Source organism: Carassius carassius, chromosome 24 (genome assembly GCF_963082965.1).
Source record: "Carassius carassius chromosome 24, fCarCar2.1, whole genome shotgun sequence".
Lineage (NCBI taxonomy): Eukaryota > Metazoa > Chordata > Actinopteri > Cypriniformes > Cyprinidae > Carassius > Carassius carassius.
This window is the reverse complement of record NC_081778.1, coordinates 25,131,370-25,138,881: the sequence shown is the minus strand read 5'-3', so window position 1 is coordinate 25,138,881 and position 7,512 is coordinate 25,131,370.

Sequence of the window (7,512 nt, the reverse complement as noted above, 5' to 3'; positions counted from 1 at the left end):
TAATATAACCACAAAAAAGCATTAATCAATTAATCAATCAATTAATTAATACTTTTGTGGTTATTTTATTCATATAAAATAAACTGGCCGATATTGATAATTATAATAACTGCTTATTTGACTTTTGAAAAGTCAAAGGGTGTTTGAAATGTTGAAATTTAAAATAATAATGAAAAGGAAAAATCCTCTGCCATACACATTAAATTGCAAGTAATCTTCTGAAATTAATACTCACAATTAAAACTTTCAAATATTAAGCTCGTGAAAAACGTATGTAATCACGAATGTACTAATCTTTGTCCCCAAAACTGAGTGACACATTTACAGGAGATGTGATTGGAAAACACAAAATCACATTGTCTCTCATACACTCCAACATGTGCTCTAAAGCTGTAAAACCACAACCAAAGAGCACCTCATTTAAACTGACAGCCTGGAAACCTTTTTCCTGTTGTGAAATAGTTTTCAAGCTCAAGACACTGCACGTTATTTGCCGTCCTCAATTGGAGCTCATTTTGTTTAGCAAAACACTTCCTGCGACCGAGTGGTTCACGCCTCAGTTGCCCTCAATGTGTGGCGGCAATAGAGCATGACCCACAACTCACCCATGCCACTGTCACTTCTTGGCATCGGTTCGTAACATCTATAAAGATGTTTTAGAGTCTTCCCATGTGTCTGCTAGGTTTAGCAAAGCACAGCCACAACAGAAACCATACACGACACCTACTGTAGCAACGTCAATACAAAAGAATGACTGTTGTCACCAGTTCTGTAAACAGTAAGCACAATTACGAGAAACCGCTGGAAATACAGCTTGTTTTTATAGCACGTCTGTAATTTCCTCAACTTTACTCTGGCGGTGAAGAACAGCCGAAGCACAATGATTTCACAAGACCACATGCTTGATTCTTCCCAAAGTTGCAGTATCCAAAGTAGCGGTGGTCCGGCCCTTCTCTGCTATTGTTGCAACTGAAGACGTGTATGTCCTCAAGGGGTCAGTAATTAATTGAGGTTTTGGCGCATAAAAAGAAAATTAGCAAAATTAGCGCCATTTCATTTTCGTTTGTAGCTTCTTCATATTTGCCTCATCCTTGTTATTTACTCAGGCAGGACCATTTATGTTTGTAACTAAATTAATCTTGTTTTTTCCCAGTGTTATAGTGTTAAAACCTAACCCATGTCTTTTTATCCCAGGTTTTCCACACAGCACATAGCAGATTACTAGCTATCAGTTTTTGCTCATTGAAAGTTCTATATATAAATAAATTAAGAGTATTTTGGGTTTGAGGCTATTGGTTTGGATTCAGTTAGACTTTAAAAAAAGCTTTTTTGAAAGAAACCTCTTTTGCTCACCAAGGCTCCTTTTATTTCAGTAACATTGTGAAATATTATAAAAATGTAAATAACTGCTGTCTATTTTAATATATTTTAAAATGAAATGTATTCCTGTGGTGGCAAAGCTGAATTTTTAACACCCATTACTCCAGTCTTGAGTGTCACATGACCCTTTTCTATTTTGTTAATAACTTTGTTTACATTGTTTTTTAAAGGTGCTGTATAAATAAAGCTTTGCTTACTTCAGAAATCATTCAAAAAATCGTATTTGTTACTCAAGAAACATTTTTATTATTATCATTGTTGGCAATAACAGCTGTACTATCCTTTTTTGTATTATTATTATTATTTACTGTCACCTTTGCTCAGTTTAGAGTAATGCATCCTTCCTGAATATTAAAAAAATATATATATGGTCAAAATTGACACTGTTTACAAAATAATGTTAACCAATAGCCATTGTTTTAGTAAACAGATTTTTGAAAAATCCCCCCATTATTGGACATAGTACATTGGACATTAGTTCATAGAAAATGTGATAAAACATTTCATCTATCTAAACATGTATCTATCTATCTATCTATAGAATAATACAATCTTTATGAAATGCACATCACATTTTTTATTTTATTTTATTTTTTACACAAACATTAAGATGCATTTGCACATCCAGAAAAAAATTGGACATTCTGCTTTTACATTAAATCATTAAAGCGTTTAAAATGTAGTCTTGACTTGAATTCTCAGAGCAAGCAATTGTGTTCTGGCTTACATGTGCGGTGCAGATGTTGTCTCACTGCGCTTGGTGCAATGGGAGGTTCTGTGTTTGCATTGTTTGCTCACCCCCTTGGCTCCTCTGATAACCCAAGTCCAATGGCATCATATACGATAGTGCTGAAGTCAGCATCGGGCACGGGATAAGGGGTCTGGGATGGTAATTTATCACTAAACACGTCCAACGAGCAAGGTGATGCATATCTAAAAAGCAGGGGGGAAAATCATTTGAATTCATATCACTGGTATTGAGGCCCGAGCAAAGGTTTGACTTTGAGGTATCATGCATGGAGGCATTCATCTTTAGAGGCAGTTGATTTGGATTCATTTGATATTGCGATGAAAAGCAGCTGGATGACTTGTTGTCTGGCAGCGTCTTCTACATAATAAGGCAGCTATCAGTGTGGAATGGTTTTTCATGGAAAGTTTGGCTATGTGTTGCTATGTATGTCATCCTATTTCATTAGATCTTTTTTTCCATTAAATTTCATAAACTGCATGCAGTGAGACAAGTTTTTTTTTTTTTAAATAATAGTTGAAAATAATGCTGTCAGCATTGCCTAACATGCTAATTTTGTGCAATTCAGGGAAGAATTTAAACTTGACTGAAATGGATGATGATAGTTAGGCTATTCAACATTCAGCTCCATGTTTTTAATCAATATCTTGCTTCTCTAATGAAATGACTTCACTTTCACACTGACATCTCAGGCCGCAGCTGGACTCCCGACTAAAATAGTTGCAAATGCAATAATTACTTGCAATCTAGTCGCAAACTTTGTGTAGGCCTATGTTTATATCCTATATGAGGTAGCATTAAAAAAAAAACATCAAACACACTGCAAGCCGTGAATCACGAATAAATGACGCTTGTGAACCAGTTCTTAGCCAAAAAGATTCATGAAATGGTCTCGAAATTCAATTAATGTCTGATTTGAAATGAACTAGGAACCGTTTCCATTGTTCAAGTTCAAGTTCATTTATTTATATAGCACATTTAAACAGCCGCTAGACAGACCAAAGTGCTTTACAGAACAAGCATATAAAAATAAAAGCAGCAACACACATAAGCACATAGAGAACAACTGAGCTAAGATTAATTATAAGTCAAAGAAACAAATGTAAAATAATAACAGCCTAAGAAAAGTAATCAATATGCTAACGAGAATAGGTAAGTTTTGACCAGAGACTTAAAAACAAAGAGGTTGGGAGCCGTTCTGATCTCTAGAGGCATGGTGTTCCACAGACGAGGCGCTGCCACCGCAAAAGCACGCTCCCCTCTACGCTTAAGTCTGACACGAGGGACTACCAGCAGCGCCTGGTTGTGGGATTTGAGACTTCTGGACGGAATGTACGGATGAATAAATTCAGAGAGATAAACCGGTGCTAGGATGTGTAAAGATTTGAAGACAAAGAGAAGAATTTTAAAATCTATTCTCTGCCGGACTGGTAACCAATGTAAAGATCTTAGGATGGGAGAGATATGATCATATTTGCGACAATTATGGAGGAGTCTGGCCGCAGCATTTTGGACTAACTGAAGATGGGAAATTTGAGAATCTGATATACCGCAATATAGTGAGTTGCAATAATCCAGCCCACACGTGATGAAAGCATGAAACCATTATTTCCAGAGTTATTAGAGTGCGAAAGCCTTTGATTTTAGATATTAAGTGAAGTTGGTAGAAACCGGAACTAACTACAGATGAGATTTGTTTATCAAACTTTAAAGACTTGTCAACAAGAACACCCAAGTTCCGCACTCTTGTAGATTGAAATGGAGATAGACTCCCCAAGTCTGGGCATGTGCACTGGGACCTTTCACTCGGGCTGAAAACAATGACCTCGGTCTAATTAAAGACACATATTCACAGTCAGAATTATTCTCGCACATAACATGTAACACAAAATCTGGATCTAGTGAGAGTGTCACTTTGGAGTGTGTGTGTTTATACAGTACAGACCAAACGTTTAGACACACCTTCTCATTCAAAGAGTTTTCTTTATTTTCATGAATATGAAAATTGTAGATTCACACTGAAGGCATCAAAACTATGAATTAACACATGTGGAATTATATACATAACAAAAAAAGTGTGAAACAACTGAATATATTTCATATTCTAGGTTCTTCAAAGTAGCCACCTTTTGCTTTGATTACTGCTTTGCACACTCTTGGCATTCTCTTGATGAGCTTCAAGAGGTAGTCACCTGAAATGGTCTTCCAACAGTCTTGAAGGAGTTCCCCAAGAGATGCTTAGCACTTGTTGGCCCTTTTGCCTTCTGTCTGCGGTCCAGCTCACCCCTAAACCATCTCGATTGGGTTCAGGTCCGGTGACTGTGGAGGCCAGGTCATCTGGCGCAGCACCCCATTACTCTCCTTCTTGGTCAAATAGCCCTTACACAGCCTGGAGGTGTGTTTGGTGTCATTGTCCTGTTGAAAAATAAATGGTCCAACTAAATGCAAACCGGATGGAATAGCATGCCTCTGCAAGATGCTGTGGTAGCCATGCTGGTTCAGTATGCCTTCAATTTTGAATAAATCCCCAACAGTGTCACCAGCAAAGCACCCCCAAAACATCACACCTTCTCCTCCATGCTTCACGGTGGGAACCAGGCATGTAGAGTCCATCCGTTCACCTTTTCTGCATCACACAAAGACACGGTGGTTGGAATCAAATTTGGACTCATCAGACCAAAGCACAGATTTCCACTGGTTTAATGTCCATTCCTTGTGTTATTTAGCCCAAACAAGTCTCTTCTGCTTGTTGCCTTTCTTTAGCAGTGGTTTCCTAGCAAATATTCTATCATGAAGGCCTGATTCACACAGTCTCCTCTTAACAGTTGTTCTAGAGATGTGTCTGCTGCTAGAACTCCGTGTGCCATTGACCTGGTCTCTAATCTGAGCTGCTGTTAACCTGCGATTTCTGAGGCTGGTGACTCGGATGAACTTATCCTCCACAGCAGAGGTGACTCTTGGTCTTCCTTTCCTGGGGCGGTCCGCATGTGAGCCAGTTTATTTGTAGCGCTTGATGGTTTTTGTGACTGCACTTGGGGACACTTTCAAAGTTTTCCCAATTTTTCGGACTGACTAACCTTCATTTCTTAAAGTAATGATGGCCACTCATTTTCCTGTACTTAGCTGCTTTTTTCTTGAATAATACAAATTCTAACAGTCTATTCAGTAGGACTATCAGCTGTGTATCCACCTGACTTCTGCAAAACACATCTGATGGTCCCAACCCCATTTATAAGGCAAGAAATCACACTTATTAAACCTGACAGGGCACACCTGTGAAGTGAAAACCATTTCAGGTGACTACCTCTTGAAGCTCATCAAGAGAATGCCAAGAGTGTGCAAAGCAGTAATCAAAGCAAAAGGTGGCTACTTTGAAGAACCTACAATATGACATATTTTCAGTTGTTGCACACTTTTTTGTTATGTACCGTATTTTTCGGACTATAAGTCGCACCTGAGTATAAGTCGCATCAGTCCAAAAATACATCATGATGAGGAAAAAAACATATATAAGTCGCACTGGATATAAGTCGCATTCATTTAGAACCAAGAGAAAACATTACCGTCTACAGCCGCGAGAGGGCGCTCTATGTTTTCAGGGTAGACTACAGGAGCATTGAGCAGCATTGAGCAGCATAGAGCGCCCTCTCGCGGCTGTAGACGACAATGCACCTGACTATAAGTCGCAGGACCAGCCAAACTATGAAAAAAAGTGCGAAAAAAGTGCGACTTATAGTCCGGAAAATACGGTATATAATTCCACATGTGTTAATTCATAGTTTTGATGCCTTCAGTGTGACTCTACAATTTTCATAGTCATGAAAATAAAGAAAACTCTTTGAATGAGAAGGTGAGTCCAAACTTTTGGTCTGTACTGTGTGTGTATATATATATATATATATATATATATATATATATACACACATATATATATATATATATATATATATATATATATATATATATATATATAATGTATGTATTTTTATGTGCAATGTTCATTTAACATTTATTTATTTTGAAGTGGCATAACACAATGTTTTTTTTTTACATTTTATTTATTTATTTATTTATTATGATATGCAATGCTCATTATTTTCTTTCTTTCCTTTTTTCTTTCTTTATTGTCATGTTGTTTGTTTGTTAAGTGATATAGCACTAATAATACAGCAGGGTTGAATACAGTATTAGAGCTTTCATACATGTGCAATGGTAAAATACAGAAATATTTACTTAGTCTTATGTAAGGTGCTGTTCCTTATTTTGAGGCTTGTGGTTTATGATAGTAAAAGGAAAAAAGATGTACATTTGTGCGTGTGCACTCTGAGCGGAATACTTAATTGTGCAAGTTATTATTTTTGTGGTCATACCCACCACTCTTCTCAGTTGGGATGGGTGGAGATGGAGCGCGGGCGTGCAGTATTTACTCCGACATGCTGTGAAGCATCTGCATAGTGTAGTTTCCAGACAGAAGAGTTGTAAACTGGGGCAACATCTGGGGCAATCAGAACTATTCCTGCAAACATTTTACTGTCTACCACAGACATTTAAACCACCCATTTCCATCTATATAAACACTGTATGTCCAAAAACATCAAGGGAGATACTTTAGCAAAATTTATTAATTGAGTTCTTCTTTTACATCAAATTGATTTGCAGCATTTTGCATGGAAATGTAGACCTTCAACCATGAGCTCATTCAACACTTCGTCAGTCAAATAAGGTTCTAAAAAAATAGGTTAGATTTAGGTCTCCTTTTAAGAAACTGACTTTAAAGATCCAGTGGGATTTGGGTTTACTAACTTCATCCAATTGCAAATGCAGAAAGGTCTCTATTTTTCCGGAGCAATGGGTACATTTCCCTCAAAGGAACATCAGCGATTTAATCACCTTAGCACTCACAGTTTCCCGTGCATTAACAAAGCCACAATTTGGTATGATTCACTGTAAAACACAGTTCCTCTTTATAAATGGCTCTGTTTGTATTGAAATGACCTGTTAAGGAGGTACCAAAGCCAAGATAACTTTTTTTGCGTGTCTGCTTGCGTTTGTACTGCATAAATTATGGGTCACCAGTGTCATCTTGACTTGAAATCTGTAGCCTGCTCTTCCAATGTGTTTTGGTGGCTTGTGTTAGTCACTGGTGGTTTTTTGTCATGGTCTGTAACCACAAATATTAATAAGCGACGGATTCATATGTTCTGGAGTATTAGCTAATGTGTCAATCTTCAAGGAACTATTATTTCTCCATTTCCTCATGTGTCACAAATAGGTTGCTTCAAAGCAATATGCACTCATAATATAATAGGTTTTGTATCATATTAGCTTGATTCAAGTTTAAATGGATGTGCAACAGAACTAAAAAGTGAATTTTCATCACGCTC